This window comes from Topomyia yanbarensis, unplaced genomic scaffold (genome assembly GCF_030247195.1).
Source record: "Topomyia yanbarensis strain Yona2022 unplaced genomic scaffold, ASM3024719v1 HiC_scaffold_13, whole genome shotgun sequence".
NCBI lineage: Eukaryota > Metazoa > Arthropoda > Insecta > Diptera > Culicidae > Topomyia > Topomyia yanbarensis.
Window position 1 is genome coordinate 287,816 of NW_026683305.1, and position 16,281 is coordinate 304,096.

A 16,281-nucleotide genomic window follows, 5' to 3' on the forward strand; every position below is an offset into this window, starting at 1 on the left:
AACCTTTTTATATGAGAAAGGCAAAAATATGCCAAAATCAAAAAAAGTGAATCGTCGTCAAATTTTTTTTTTCGAGTTTGCATCAAATCTCGACGTTTCATGCACCTTGAACACATTTAGCATCAAAAATAAAAATTCTATTTTTAATTTTTCCTATAGTTTATATGAGAAATTTCTGTGTGGCCGCACTCTGAAACCCGTAATTCCGGAACCAGAATTCCGACCGATCCAAAATTCAATATCATCCGATGGGAAGGTTCATTTGAGACTAAGTTTGGGCAAATCGGTCCAGCCATCTCTGAGAAAAATGAGTGACATTATTTGACACATACGCACATACATACACACACACATACACACACAGAGTTTTTCCGATCTCAACGAACTGAGTCGAATGGGATATGACACTCGGCCCTCCGGGCCGGGATTAGGTTGACGTTTTTCAGAGTGATTGCATAACCTTTCTATATGAGAAAGACAAAAAAGGTCGCTCGACACATTTTCAAAAACTGGGAGAAGTCTGGTCATATTTTTTTTTGCTCTGTGACTTTCATTTTCAATGCCACCCTTCATTAATTGTGCTCTCGATTAATTGATAGCAGCTACTCGATTTGCTCGATTATACCGAAAGCTTATATTCGATTATTGATTTTTCGATTATTTTAGAATTTAATCGATTATTTGCGTTAATCGAGTAAAAAAGACATCACTAGTCAAAAACTCTCCAAAGGAGATGTTGGCAGTGTAAATGCATCTGTTCACATCTCTAAATATTGTCAGATTGATTGTCAAAGTAAAATTGACATGAGATTTAGGCATTCAGATGCTTTTTAGTTGGACAATGGTCCAACTAGCGGAGGTCCAACTAAAAAGCGGTCCAGTTAAAAAGTGTCCAACTAGCGAATCAAGACTGTACCACACAAAGAAATAAAAACTTATTAAATCAGTACAGGTTTAGACAATTTGTACATTCTAATTAATGAAAATACACTAGTCAAGAATGACCATTGTTTTGCTGGCTAAAAGACATAAAAAAGATTAGTTACTATGAAACGACGATAGAGGATTTTTTTGCTTTTTTCTATTTGGCTCATTTTACAGGTATATACCGGAATCAAAACAATGATGTTCCTACCACTGATGCCAGCGACAATCCTAATCTAGTGTTCTGTATCTACTATTTGAAAGGATAACGAATTAATGAACAGCAAATGTACTAATTGCTTCGCCTATGAAACACTGTTTGAATTTAAAAGGAAAGCTTAGTTATACGTGCTGTCAGATAAGTAATGGAGGCCTTTGCTGTGTGGAGTTTGAAACTTGAACGTTATAAACTGGAGACTATCCCAGCCTACAATTTGATAAGGACATATTGCATCCCTGATAAAACCTATCAAACAGCAAGGTGGTATTTTAAGTTTATCGATTATTTATAAATTCCGTCGCACTGATCGGAATATTATAAATATTTGGTCGAAAATAAATACAACGATCTTGTATTAGATCTTAAAGTTTTTCCAACAAACGGAAAATAATGAAAAACATGATTTCTTGAGAATGTTTCTTTAGCGAAGTTATGATTAGAACCCATTATTCATCTTGTGCCAACATAAGTAGCTTATGACGCCACGTTTGTTGTCGCTAAAAAGTAATTGAATCTAGAAGCGCGCGAAATCTCGGAATCAAAGAAGTAGCCGCCCCAAAAAATAACTTCAACTGAAAGTAAGTGTTGGTTCACGCAAAACTTTTGGCCCCACTGCGTGAGAAGTTTCGTTCTCACGCAAAGATTGGTGCTACCGGGCACCAGTTATACCGGTTTTTCTAGCCCTTCTGGCAACCGGGTAATGATCAGAAGTAGTGAGCCAACATTAGCACACTCTATGAGCGTGACTAGCATTTCAGTCTAGAATAAGAGGAATTCCACGAAGATCCGTCCGAAAATCTTTAAAATCGTGACCGACTATCTTAGATTCCAATGAAACTTTACACGTTTCACCGTCATGCGAGACTAAATATTTTCCACAGGTAATAAGATTATTTTGACTCAAGAGCAACTTTTCAAAAGGGCGTAAACGTTTCTACGTGTATGAATTTCAAAATTTTTTGTTCGATTACTGTATTTTATACAGCAAAACTATCTGAGAACGAGTTACAGGGAATGAATACTTCTGTCTGAAAAAAATATACACTGAAAAAAATTGTCTTTTTTCAAAAAAAAAACAAAAATTTATGATAAAAATTTAAATTGCGAAAAAACCCATTTTTTTAAATTTTTTATATTTTGTTACCAAAAATCAATAACAATAACTTCGTACATGTTTTTAAATTTCATACTAATAGACATACAAAATTGTAATTCTATTACAGAATATAATTCTAAGCACCATTTAAAATGAAAATGCATTTAACAAAAATCTTCCAAAATGCGATAGTTTTCGAGATATTTGAAATTTTGCTCCTTCAAAAACAATTAATTCGTGTAATTATGCTCTTTTTAAAAGTTATTACCCCATCAAAAAATGTCAAAAATTTAATGTTTATCGTGTTAAAGACGTAAAAGCAACTTTTTAGTGTATTTGGATCCTGGAGAAGCTTTCAATAAAAAAGTTTTCCTAACAATAACTTTTGACATTTTTTATAATTCTTACTATTTGCAGTCAAAAATACAATTTTCTTTTTGAATATGATTCTAAACGCCATTTTAAATCGAAATGCGCTTAACAAAAATTTTCTAAAATGTAGTAGTTCTCGAGATATTTTAACTGTTGTTTTAACAACGCAATTATTTTGTTTTATTACGCCCTTTTCATAAGTTAGTCGCGTTTCTCTATCATCAATAATAGGTTTTTCAAAAGGCCCGTAAACTTTCCTGCAACTTTCTCTTTGACATCAAGGCGATATTGTGAAACATTTTAAAGTTACATGAAAACAACCAACATATGATTCAGCTATATAGTTTAATCAACAGACCCTATGGTTGAAATATATTTTGGTTGCTTTCATGTAACTTTCAAATGGTTTATATTATCGCCTTGATGTCAAAGAGAAAGTTGCACGAAAGTTTACGGGCCTTTTGAAAAACTTATTATTGTTGATGGAGAAACGCGACTAACTTATGAAAAGGTCGTAATAAAACAAAATAACTATGTTGTTAAAACAAAAGTTAAAATATCTCGAGAACTACTAAATTTTAGAAATTCTTTGTTAAGAGCATTTCGATTTAAAATGGCGTTTAGAATCATATTCAAAAAGAAAATTGTATTTTTGACTGCAAATGTTAAGAATTATAAAAAATGTCAAAAGTTGTTGTTAGGAAAACTTTTTTATTGAAAGCTTCTCCATGATCCAAATACACTAAAAAGGTTGCTTCTACGTCTTTAAAACGATAAACATTAAATTTTTGACATTTTTTGATGGGGTAACGCGAATAACTTTTAAAAAGAGCATAATTACACGAATTAATTGTTTTTGAAGTAGCAAAATTTCAAATATCTCGAAAACTATCGCATTTTGGAAGATTTTTGTTAAATGCATTTTGATTTTAAATGGTGCTTAGAATTATATTCTGTAACAAAATTACAATTTTGTATGTCTATTAGTATGAAATTTAAAAACATGTACGAAGTCATTGTTAGAAAAAAATTTTACCGATTTTTTCATGCAATCACAATCAAAATGTTTCTTTTCTCTTTAGGTTTTTAGTAACAAAATATAAATTTTTTTTAAAAAATGGGTTTTTTCGCAATTTAAATTTTTATCATAAATTTTTGTTTTTTTGAAAAATGACACAACATGTTTTTCAGTGTATATTTTTTCGGACAGAAGTATTCATTCCCTGTAACTTGTTCTCAGATAGTTTTGCTGTATAAAATACAGTAACCGAACAAAAATTTTTTGAAATTCATACACGTAGAAACGTTTACGCCCTTTTGAAAAATTACTCTTGTATCAAAATATTCTAATTGCCAGAGAATATCATGGAGATTCATACAGCGAACACACCTGCAAAGTTTCGTTCGAATCGACGATGGTCATATTTTGCGGTCGGCCGGTTTCTCATGGAATCCCTCATAAACCTTCATCGAAAGTGGATCACTTTTTCGATCCTGAAAACGTTTAATAAAATAAAGTTACTGAGTGCAAGGTGTAAGCCGTATGTAGGCGATTAAAGGCAGTGTTTAGTACAGTGAAAAAGTGCAGTTTAACTAGCCCGAAAACTCCTGCGCTAAGTTCTTCGCTGTGTGTTCGGTGCATCTAATAGCAGTCACCGTAAGTTTTCGCTGCTTCTCGTGCAGTTCTGTTTTATGCTCGCCTTAATTGCGAGCTGCTATTCGGTGGTCGTCGTTTTGCTGCTGCTCGGCGGTAATTTTGGATACCTGCACCAGGTAACATTGCATGCTGCAAGTAGGGTACGTGTACCTGTAGGGGCCTTCATCCTACCGGAAAATTCTGGTGACATCGAATAAAATCACAACGTAGGGGTAAGCGACATCAGTAAGTGACATATTAAACACGCTTTGTTGATCATGAAACTTGTTAAGCATACAAAACATGATCAATAAAATCATGCTTTGAATGCTCATGCATGCTTTGCAGCTTTTTTGAAAAAAAAATAACCGGGTACCGGTATTTTCCCGGTACTACCGGTACTGAGACTGTCAGTACCGTGGAACTGGTTATCGCCAAAAAGGGTTGGTACTACGAACCCTAATGAACACAGTTTCAAGTTCTACATGAATAAAAATACGAATAAACTGAATAAATTATAAAAAATCAATAAAACAAATAAAATAAAGAATTACAGCAAAACAATGATAAAAAGTTCTCAACTTAATGAAAAGAGTAGAAAGATTAATATAAATCAATTTAATAGAATTTGTAAGGGGGATTCTGGTAGGGCCTCTAAATACCCGGCTTATGCGCCAGACGACGAAGTCGTCTGCCGGGATTACAGATCAGTTTGCCCTGGCTAGCTTTAATTCCTAACCCTACCGCAGAATCCACCTCCAGTTCCTCTCCAACTCCAAAGCTCCCAATACCTATTCCTACCAGTCTTTACGAATATTCCCAAAAACTTTCCACAATAATGAAATTCAAATTATCTTGCTTTTAAACAGTCTAGAGAAACTTTTTATTTAAACCCTTTTATTTTTGATTGCAAATTTCGTCTACTTTAATATCGTTTCAGAGTTTATTTTCCTATTTCTTTCCTATCGCTATCCTACCTTCGTGACGTCATCTAACCTTGGTTTCTTAATTTCTCCCGAACTGTGCGGGGCCTAATCTCTCTCTCTCTCTCTCTCTCTCTCTCTCTCTCTCTCGCTTCTTCCCCTACTTTACAATTTCCAATTCCCTACTCTCAACGCGCACTATGAAAGTTCGTATGTATGGTTGTGGTTGGTCGTACTTACAGACACTAGAACGGTTACCTGGTTCGAGTGGTGAATAATCCAATGGTTTCGGCTCACCGTCGGGTGCTGATGGGTTCGCTGCCCACCGGCGATGCTGGTTCGATGCTACGAGGTGCGACGAGGCGTTCGTTGTAGGCCACCCGGTGGGTGGGTGGTAAATTGCACCGTATCGATGCTCGACGGACGATGCTGTGTTCACTGTGGGCCACCAGTGGGTGGTGGCAAGGCGTGCTGCTTCGGTTCGCCCACTGACGATTTGTACGGTGGTCGATGCAGGCCACCAATGGATAGTAGCGAAGCGTACTGCTTTGGTTTCACTGTTGCTGATGCTGCGGTTGGATGATTTCGAGCAGTGCGAAGCGGAACTGATGCTGTTCGCTGCGGCGGGGTCGGCGTTTGACAGCCGGTGCACTGCGGGCGGTGATGGCGTGCACCAAGGGTTGCACACGTGGTCGCACGACGAAGACGCAGTGCAGGGTCGCTTCTGGGCTGTTAGCTGCGTGAGTAGCAGGCGAATCTCTCTGGCGTTGGAGAAAATCTTTCCCTTTGAACACGACTCGCTTTCGTGGCAACCGGTAATGGCGGGTGGTGCCGCGAGTCCGAGATTTTTATTGCAGCCAACGCACTCCAGATGTGCCAATAGTAGCACGCAGCCACGAGGCGATTGTCACATCCGGGGGATTGCCAAGAATATCCGAGGTCACTGCACTCACCAGAAATAGCAGAATTAGTCCATCGCCGCCCTGCTGGGTGAAGTTGCGTTGCACTCCTGTACTTAGTAGGTCCTTATACCAGCGAATAAACAAACGGAAAACCCAACGATGTTGACCACCAACGTGGCCGCTGTGGAACAACCAAAATTTAAGAATACGAACTTTCAAATATTTTCTCCCACTTTACCTGAGTATTCTCGATTCCTAAACACTTTTTTTTATTCTTCTTTATTTTCAACTCACTCTCTACCTAAACTTTCCTAAAGCAATTAATAACAAATTATATTTTTTTTATTTCAGAAATTAAATTACTCACATCTCAAATATATATTGTGTTTTAAACTCACTCACGACTTTTTAAAAGATTGATCACGAAAAGAAACTCTGAAATTATTAAATATAAACTATCAAAGAGAAGACTTTTTTAATAAATGATTATCTCTTACTTCGGGCTAAATAACTAGCTTCTCTCACTGCACTTTTTTCAGCACAAAAAATTACTGTTGTTCACTCGGCGGTTCGCAAGGGAAAGAGCCGATCTTCCGTGAACGACGATCTACCAGCTACATTTCTCTTCGATTTTCCCCCTAAACAGATTTCCGGTTTGATTGTGTTTCCGGTTGCTTGATTTTATTCCTCTACTTGATATTTTGTTGTAAAAACAAGGTTTCCGGTACAACTGGTTAATATTAGTTTTCCCCCCTTTCTCCCACATTACACATACGCGAAAATTTATATTTGCGATTCGAGCACTGTCCTCCACGTTGCATACGTGTAGGCTAAATCTACTTCAAACTGTTTCTTCTTTGAAACGACTATGAACTCGTTTCATCACTCCCCACTTATCCCAAAAAAAATTATCCTATAATTTTTTTTTATTATTTACAACCCAACTTAGAACTACTTAAAAATCTATACTTAGCTACTCATCGCATACATGATTTATTTCGATTCCAGTATTTTAAGCTCCCCGAGAAATTGGCTGGAAATTCTACTAAATTACTTGCTTCGCTCTCAGAAATCAGAAAGAATCGAAACTCCAGTTGACTAACTGGACAAAACTCTCCCAACTTCCAAATTTAAACTCACTCCAATACACTTATTGGAAAACATAACATAGAAATTTTCCATTCTAATATATTTCAATGCTCGAAAAATGCTGTCAGTCATTGAGCTTGCATATTCGAGTTGAAAAAATACTAATGGTCATCTACCAATACTAATAATCACTCCATATCACTATATGGACACGAATGTGAACTCTACACAAAGCCGATTATCTTTCTCATTTCTCATGCTCCTCTCTCGGGTTACTATTAACGGATTTTGATCTATAGGGCTATTGTAATTGAAATTGTGAAACGAATAACGAAGATTAGTGTCAGCTTCGGACATTGGTAGTCCGTGCTGATAAGCTATCGAAAATTGATGCGTGAAAAAAAAGTTGAAACCAGACTAGACTGATGCTGAGTGAAATCTGTTTAAGGGATAAACTGTGAAATATACCAAAACGTGAGTACCGATTTTCCTTATTCTACTATTTACACCTTAGTTCTAATTGCTGATTTTCCTCTTATCCTATTGAGATTCCTAAATTTTAAATTCACTTTCTATTGTATTATCCCATAACCAAATTCAATACCCATTGTTCTCCTTGTCTTTTAACCCCTATGCTACTACTACTATATACATACTATTATATACACAGTGCTTCGTTTGGGACCATCCATAAATGACGTAGCATTATATGGGGGAGGGGGAGTTTTGTATTTTGTGATGATGTGTGACGACAGGGGGTAGGGGGTCATGTCATGCTACGTAGCTTTTTTAAAGGGGAATAGGGGTTGACTTGAAGTCACGACAATCTTACCAGTTTCATCTATTTAACATCGTTTTAGATTTTTTTAATTTTTTACGGGGACAGGGAGGGGGGTGAGGGTTACCATCAAGCTACGTAATTACCATGGGGGGTATATAGAAGTTTGTGACGAAATGCTACGATGGGGGAGGGGGGGGGGGTGTTAAAAATCACTCAAAAAATGCTACGTCATTTATGGATCGTCCCTTTCACTTATTTCTTTCGTACACTGAAAGAAAAAGTAATTTATATGCACTATTGGTTAAAACTTTTGAAGTCTTTTAGATAAAAGATTAAAAGCTTATTTTAAATACTACTATATTTACATTTATATACATTTGTTATTATTAATGTTGTTTTCTTTTTAGCACAAAAAGCTTGGATGCAAGTCCAGAGGAATCCGTAGTGCTGTACCTAAAAGTGAGTCCGGAGTAATCCGTAGCGCAGTTAATAGAACGAAGCTAGAGGTTTACGTAATCGGTAAAATTTGCAGCCAGCGCAAAAAAAAATTCAAATCATCATAGCAAGCGTTGGTTATTGATGCGCAGTGAAAACGATTTTAAGAGAGTAGCAAGTAGATATTCTGAACCGAATCTACTCCTTTTGGCAGTGATAGCAAAAAAAGGGAAATAATCTATGTGGGTTATGTTTTGTGATTATGCAAATGAGTTAAAAATTGGAATGACATAAAATTAAAATTATATTCTGTCTCTGAATTTGCGTTCCAGATGAACGACGATGGAAAATACAGTATGGTGTTGGGTCCTTTTAACGACAAAGTGGATGCGCAGGATTTCCGCCGAGAATGGGAGGAGTGGCATCGTGCTTTCGAACTGATTATTCAGTTGTGAAACATTGAGTCCCAACACGAAAAGTTGGTGACCATGCTAGCGATGGGAGGACGCGGACTGCAGCGAATTTTCTATAATTTACGCCCAGCAGCTGAAGAAATAATTCCGAATCCAGTTAGGGTACCTCTGATGCCGCTTGAAGTTTCGAAATATAACAACGCTATCAAAAGATTGGAGAAATTCTTCGTGGGCAAGCGCAACGAACGAGTGGAGTTGAAGGTTTTTCGGTCCCTCAAACAAGCGAGTGAGGAGTCTTTTAATAATTTCATTGTCCGATTGTGTGCCCAGGCTGCTAGATGTGAGTTTTTAGAACGCGAAGACATAGAACTCATGCAGCAAATCACCATGGGGGCCCGTGACGAGAAAGTACGTGACAAAGGATTGGAGAACGTAATGGACTTGGATGAAGTAGTCACCTACGCTATAAATCGTGAAATTCTTTTGAAACAAAGGGAAAAACAGAAGCCTTTTCGGGCCGAAACGGATTTAAACAGCGTATACTCCAGCTATTCAAACGTGCGAAACAGAAGTCCGAAGCCTTATACAGGAGACAACCAGCGATTTAAAAGACAGTCAACTGTCCGGCGAGTCGGCGAATCCACGCCAGGTGGCAACAATTCGAAAAGCGAATGTAACCGATGCGGTTCGTTCCGACATTCCAGAGACTCCCAGGAATGTTTTACTAGAGAGGCGACCTGTAACAACTGCGGACAGCGAGGACACTACGCTAGAAAGTGTGGAAATCGTAGCGTAAAGCGTGGAAATCGTTTAGCGAGACACGATCCAAAGCGTCGCGGTTATGGTGAAGCAAACTCGGTAAACGCATCGGAATCCTGGAAAGAAGATGTTCCTCATCGCCCTTCCACTGATGACATCGTCAAGGTGGAGAATTTTTATTAATTATTTTTGATTCAAACCATGTAAACAAAAGGCTCATTGAATTTCATAAATTAAAAAAAAAATAGTTTAAAAAAAATATTTCTACATTAGGTGACAACGAATACCTTAAACAGGGATTCCATATTATGCCAAATCGATAATATACCGGTGGAATTTGTTATTGATCCCGGATCTTCTACCAACGCCGTTACAGAAAATGTATGGAATGAATTGATTACTAAGAAAGCAAAAATCTTCAAGAAGAAGCACGAATGTGACCGAAAGTTTTATGCTTATGCAAATCATGAACCATTGAATGTGACTATTATTTTTGAAGCGTGGATATCTGTGAATCCATCGAAAGCCAAGAGTTAATTCTTTGTGATCAATGGAGCACGAAAATCTCTTTTAAGCAAGCGCACATCAGAAGATCTGAGGGTTTTAAAAATTGGGCTCGATGTTCTTCACGTCCACCGAGATGTCGATATAGAAACTATCCCTTCGATCAAACCGTTTCCGAAATTTCCAGGCGTTCAAGTGAAGTTATCAATAAATCATACCGTGCCTCCAAAGAAGATCGCATACTTAAGAATACCTGCTGCTATGGAACAAAAGGTAATAATAATATCCATTTGAAATATCGAGTTAAATAGTTCTATGGCCGTAGGTTCACAATAAAATCCTAGCAATGGCGTACCATCATGTCGAGCTTCATCCCGATTCAAGGGGAATCACAACCTTTATGTCCGGAATGGGTTTGATGCGGTTCAAACGGCTAATAGTCGGGATGTGCACCCGAAATTTTTCAAAGGATAATGACGGAGATGCTAGCCGGTATTGAGGGCGTAATTGTGTATATCGATGATATTGTCGTATCGGGTAGGAACAAAGAAGAGCACGATAGGCCTAGTTCTAGCGATTTTGGAAACAAACAATGCCACGTTGAACACGAGAAAGTGCGTGTATGGAGTAGATATACTAGAGATCTTGGGATTCGAAGTGAGTTCGCTAGGTATATGCCCGTCTGAAGAAAAAATCTCAGCCATTAAAAATTTTCGGCCGCCTACCTCCAAGAAAGCAGTTCGCAGCTTTCTGGGACTTGTCAATTTTGTTGGTCAATTTATTCCAACCCTACGAGAACAGAGCCTTTGAGGAAGTTTATTCGGGAGGAAGCAGAGTCATTCGGCGAGGGACAAATTAAATCTTTCGACGATTTGCGGCACGAGTTATGCAATAACGTGCGTAGACTAGGTTTTTTTGATCCAAATGACATAACCGAGGTATACGTCGACGCCTCCCCCGTTGGTTTGGGGGCTGTACTGGTTCAAAGAGATTGTAACAATATACCAACTATTATATGTTTCGCCTCGAAGGGTTTGACAACAACAGATAGAGTGTATCCGCAAACACAGCGTGAAGCGTTGGCCGTTGTGTGGGCGGTGGAAAAGTTATATTTGTACCTCTTCGGTCTGCATTTCACAGTCTCCACGGATCGTAAAAGTCTAGAGTATATCTACGGGGGAAAACATCGCGATGGAAGACGTGCCTGCTCAAGAGCAGAAGGTTGGGCACTTCGTTTGCAGCCGTATGATTTCAAAATTAAGTACATTCCAGGATCGACAAACATTTCAGATATATTATCTCGTCTAGTAACTGAGTCTGACAAACCATTAGATGAACATGCGGAACACTTCTTATTTGCGATAAAAGAAGCACACTGCGCGATCACGCTGGATGAAATAAGGCAAGCAACAATTAAGGACGAAACGTTAGCATCTATGATGAAAGCTTTGAACACGCAATGTTGGCCACCGGAACTCTTTAGGTACCAAGCCATTGAGAAGGAACTCGGTATGATCGACGGTATTGTGGTAAGAGACGACAGGATTGTTCTCCCAACGAAGCTACGTCAACGGGCATTGCAGATTGCCCACAGAGGTCATCCGGGTGTGGTTGCGAGGAGACGAAACATACGAGAGAACATTTGGTGGCCATGCCTGGACCGAGACGTGGCAGATACTGTGCAGGAATATGCTGGCTGTGCAACCGTTAGCAGACAGCATCCACCCGAGCCAATGATTCGCAAAGAGATGCCAGAACGAGCATGGCAGGCGATCGGTATTGCTTTTTTTCTGCCAGAGACTGTGCCACATTTTTAGTGCTCGTCGACTACTACAGTCGATTCCTGAAGGTGATTGAAATGAAGTCCACAAACGCCACTAACACGATCCAGGCACTAGAAGGAGTTTTTCGCGGGCAAACTTATCCGGAAACCATCCCTTGTGATAATGGCCCTCCATTCGCAAGTGATGAGTTTGCCGGTTATTGTGAGAGTAAAAATATAAGGCTGGTACGCACCATTCCCTACTGGCCATAAATGAACGGCTTAGTAGAGAGGCAAAACCTAGGAATCTTGCGTGCGTTGCGTATTGGGAAGGCTACCAATTGCGATTGGAGGAAATCGGTTCATGTACTACACCACACTCGGAAACCGATAAAGCTACGTTGGAGTTAATGACTGGAGTCTGGTTAAGGATCTCTTACCTTCTTTGAGAACGGATCCACATTGGCGCAGAGATGAAGAGGTGCGAGAAAAAGATGCTATAAAGAAGATGCAAGGAAAACATTACGCTGATGGGCGCAGGCAGGCTAAACCTTGTGATTGTGCTATGCTGCGCAACTATGAAACGGGTAAGCTTGAACCTAAATTTCGACTTGAGAAATTAACGGTTTTAAAGAAAAATGAAACTGTTACTATCGTGGCCAATAAAGAAGGGATGTATCGTCGAGCAGTAACACACTTACGTAAATTCCAATCGTCCCCTGAAAAGGATACGTTTGATCCAGACACCGAGATAGACGACACGAGTATGGAAGTACCGATAACTCATACATTGAAGCGGCAACAAGATAACAAGGTTAATGATGAGCAAGAGCCTACATTGAAACGTTCAACAAGAGACAAGAAGGTTCCGACACGTTATGGTCAGTGATTTTTTTGTCTGTCATTTCCGTACATCTACTTTTTTTCTGAATAAATAAATGTAATGATTATTTACTGTTCTTATTTCGAAGAAGGAAAAAGATGTAGAGTTCTAACTAATAAATATTGAGGTGATGATTTGATTCAGTGTTCGTTTGTGTAGAGTGTGCTCAGTGAATAGTCGGCTTGAACCGTCGGGGCTCCAGTGAACCGGACGCATCCGGAATCGCCGGACACAGCTCGGCATTCTGCCGGACTACATCGAAGCAAGAATAACGCGTCCGCAAACTGTTGCGGGAAACATTCTTTCGTCGGGGAACTCTTCGCCGAGGTATGCTAGCTTCACCGTCGGGACTATGCCGAGTAGCACCGTACGCGACAAACCACCAGTATAGTATCGTCGGAGTACCAGTGAACCGGAAGCCATCCTACAATCAGAATCGCTGTATCGACCACGGCATCCAACTGGTCAACACTGAACAGAGCGCATGAAGAATATCATGCCGTACAGGACTGATATTGCGGTTAAGATACCAGCGAACTAGCACGACCAGCCAGACCTGAAATCCAGCAAAGTACATGAGCACAACCTCCCCCGAAGTAGTCATTTCAAACGGAATCAGGGGGATCAGGCAAACGTCGGACTCCTTGGTGGAGATTAGAGGAGTAGGGTTCAGAGTTCTTTTCTGTTTAGAATCCGTCGCTCTGACACACAATGGACGAAATCGGTAGTATGGTCTAATTATTGAAAGTGTTCTGGGTCGGCGCAAGAGCTTTACCACCAAGTAAAAAAATATACAAAGACACAACTGGACCCCATTGTCGACTATTGAGGCAAGACCTTGCTGTTATGATAGCTGGCTAAATTTGACCATAACGTAATTGGCCCATTTTTGGTTTGCTGATACTAATTTTCTTGCCACAGGAACAGTTCCTTTGCCAAACCATTTATTTCTAAAACAAATTTTAATCTACTAGAAACCGTGAGCAGTAGCCTTGCCTAATTCGAGCCCCTGGATTTATTTGAAATTGGTTTATGCATATATTATAACGTCTATGTATCTTGATCCATTAAATTCCGTCAGCACCTGGCCGTAAAGTTAAGGGGCTCTGGTTCTGACCGGTTTCTGTTGTTTGGGGCTACTGTTAGGTTATTTGCTCGGTGACATTTGTAGCCTCCTCGAAGACGGATTCGCCGCACAGTTCAGTGTTCAGTTTTTCGCCATAATGGCATAGATTTTTAACGAATAAACTAAAAATCAATTGTCCTAAGTCTGTGTGAAACCTCTGAGATTGAGTCCGAGGTACTCTAACCTTTAAAGGCTGCATTAAAATATTGGATTTCAATCAATTATGGTCAACGAGTGAGAAACGACGCTTACGGAAATCTGCTTTTTGTGGAACGAGGAATTCGCCTAAATCAGTGAAATGGAAAGGATGCCAATTTAAAGGATGACTTCGGCCGAATAGACATCCACTGACTGACAATCACTTTATTTGTTTAAAAAATTGTACCTAGATATTCGTGTTCCTTTTCAATTTAGCAACAAATCAGGAGTCACACAAGGAAGAAATATGAGCACATTACTGTATATGCTGTTCTTCAAGGATGCAGAATTTATACATGTTGGGTCAGAAAAATTGCCCTATGACATCAAACAGAATTTTTCTTAGTGTAACCAGTGGAAGTAAATTGAAAATTCATTGAGATGTTGAAAGTGTTTATCAATAACAAAGCAAGTATTCAATTTGATGTTTTGTCGAAGAAAAATATGCAAACAAAAAAGCCCAAAAAAATGAGAACAAACTTTGATATCCTATTTGTCAATCATAACCTAAAATTAAATTAATATTTAAATTTGAAGCTAACATTATTAAATTATTATTTCGTTTTTCTGTAAATGCTTTCTGAGTTTGTATCCCTAACAGGCTTGCTATAGTGCTTCACCCCATTGTATCGTGATCGATTGCGCAGAATTGGGCTTTATTACCTGGAAAACAAAAACCTGCACCACGTGTTGTTTATATTAAAAAAATCAATAGAGAAATTGACTCCCCGACGAATTGAAGAGAAAAAGAATAGCATTCAAAGATGATGCGATTTGCCTAATTATTCGCATATCTCTAAATACGAGCCGTGTTAAGCAATAAGTTTACAAAATTCAACACTATTTTGGCAGAAAGGTGTCCCCCCCCCCTTTGCCAGCCGGCGGGATCCGCCAATGATTACTTGTATTCGTGTTGTTGTAGAAGAAAACCATTATTCAAATATCGAACTCTCCAAGTTTAATTCAAAAGTTAGTCAACATTGAAGCGAACAATCTTGTTTGAAACATTCAAAAGTATCAAAGTTCCCTTATTTAACGGTTTCCCACAATCATGTTTCACTACAACACACAACAGTGCTCGTTTTTCTCAAAGTAGATGAGAGCACATTGGCACCTATATATAAATAAATATCAGCTACTCTGGTCGATCAGCAAACGTGTTTTAAAATCACTGACAAATCCGCCAGAGTGTATGAAAAGCTACGTTGAACCGAAAAAGCTTTTTGACTAATTTGGACATTATTGCGTACTTTTTAAGCATGATAAACTAAAACTCAACAGGCTTCTCAGATTTCAGCATTTTTGTACATATTATTCGGCATTATGCCCCTTGTATCACAGAACCCCTAAGTTCGACATAATCTTCCGCAAGTAACGAAGTAACTTTCACACAGTAGGTAGTTATTTCAATCAGGAAATTTACTCATATTACACTTCGCAACCAACAATTTTCTCTGCACGTACACACTGCAGCTACCATATTTCAATCACTATAGACACATTTCCAAACCTTCTTTCGTAATTTTATCGTGAAAACCCGTGAAAGTTGTCAGAACACTACACTATTATAAGATTCATGTATCTATGATTGAAGCAAAATGTTTGAGCTCATTCGGTAAATTAGAACGCATCCTGATTCAGAAGATTTTTCATATGCATGTTTTTTCGCACAGTCACGTATGAAGACTTTTCTTTTTATTGCATCATTAAACGACGATGAGTTCAAATTTACACCACACCAAACACACATGTGAACTATGCACAAAAAATAGTCATGAAATCAAGCAACCACGATATTTAGTCTATTCTGTTTCTTCTTAGAACTATGATTCGCGTCATAAAGCAACATGAGCAGAAAAAGCCCAGATTCCTTCACAAGGTAAACTTATTTCTTTCTACATTTCAATAGCGTATACTTATATCACTGCGAATGGTAGAAATTCGTGAACATAGTCTAGTGTTTTACGAGGGAAAGGTATTTTTACGTTTAAATCAAAATATTTGACAATACATGTGAAAATCATTATTAGCTTTACGTATAGGTATTTTCCTACTTCATTCATTGGACATAAAATACTACAGAATAACGCACACACTCGTAACTGACAATAGGATTTTCCGCGTCGAAATTTCCCTTCCACTTCCAACGAAAGTCGCCTGTTTTTGACATTAGCCTGCACTCACTCGCGCTAGCTCTTTTGTTCTCATATATGCAGCATTTTGCCGATTCTCGCGGAAAATAACGTGGATCTGCCTGA

At 38.6% G+C, this 16,281-nt stretch overlaps 1 protein-coding gene across 10 annotated transcripts in view; it reads right to left on the reverse strand.

The window, feature by feature from the left end:
- The window catches only part of LOC131694739 (junctophilin-3-like), a 180,310-nt gene extending 164,258 nt beyond the window's left edge, over positions 1-16,052 (reverse strand). For 4 of the 10 annotated variants that reach the window (XM_058983225.1, XM_058983224.1, XM_058983221.1 and 1 more), the window contains exon 1: positions 15,534-15,916. The gene's annotated coding sequence lies outside the window, so the exon portion shown is untranslated. The other 6 variants (XM_058983223.1, XM_058983220.1, XM_058983228.1 and 3 more) reach the window with 6 other exon arrangements.
- Positions 16,053-16,281: the final 229 nt, after the last annotated feature.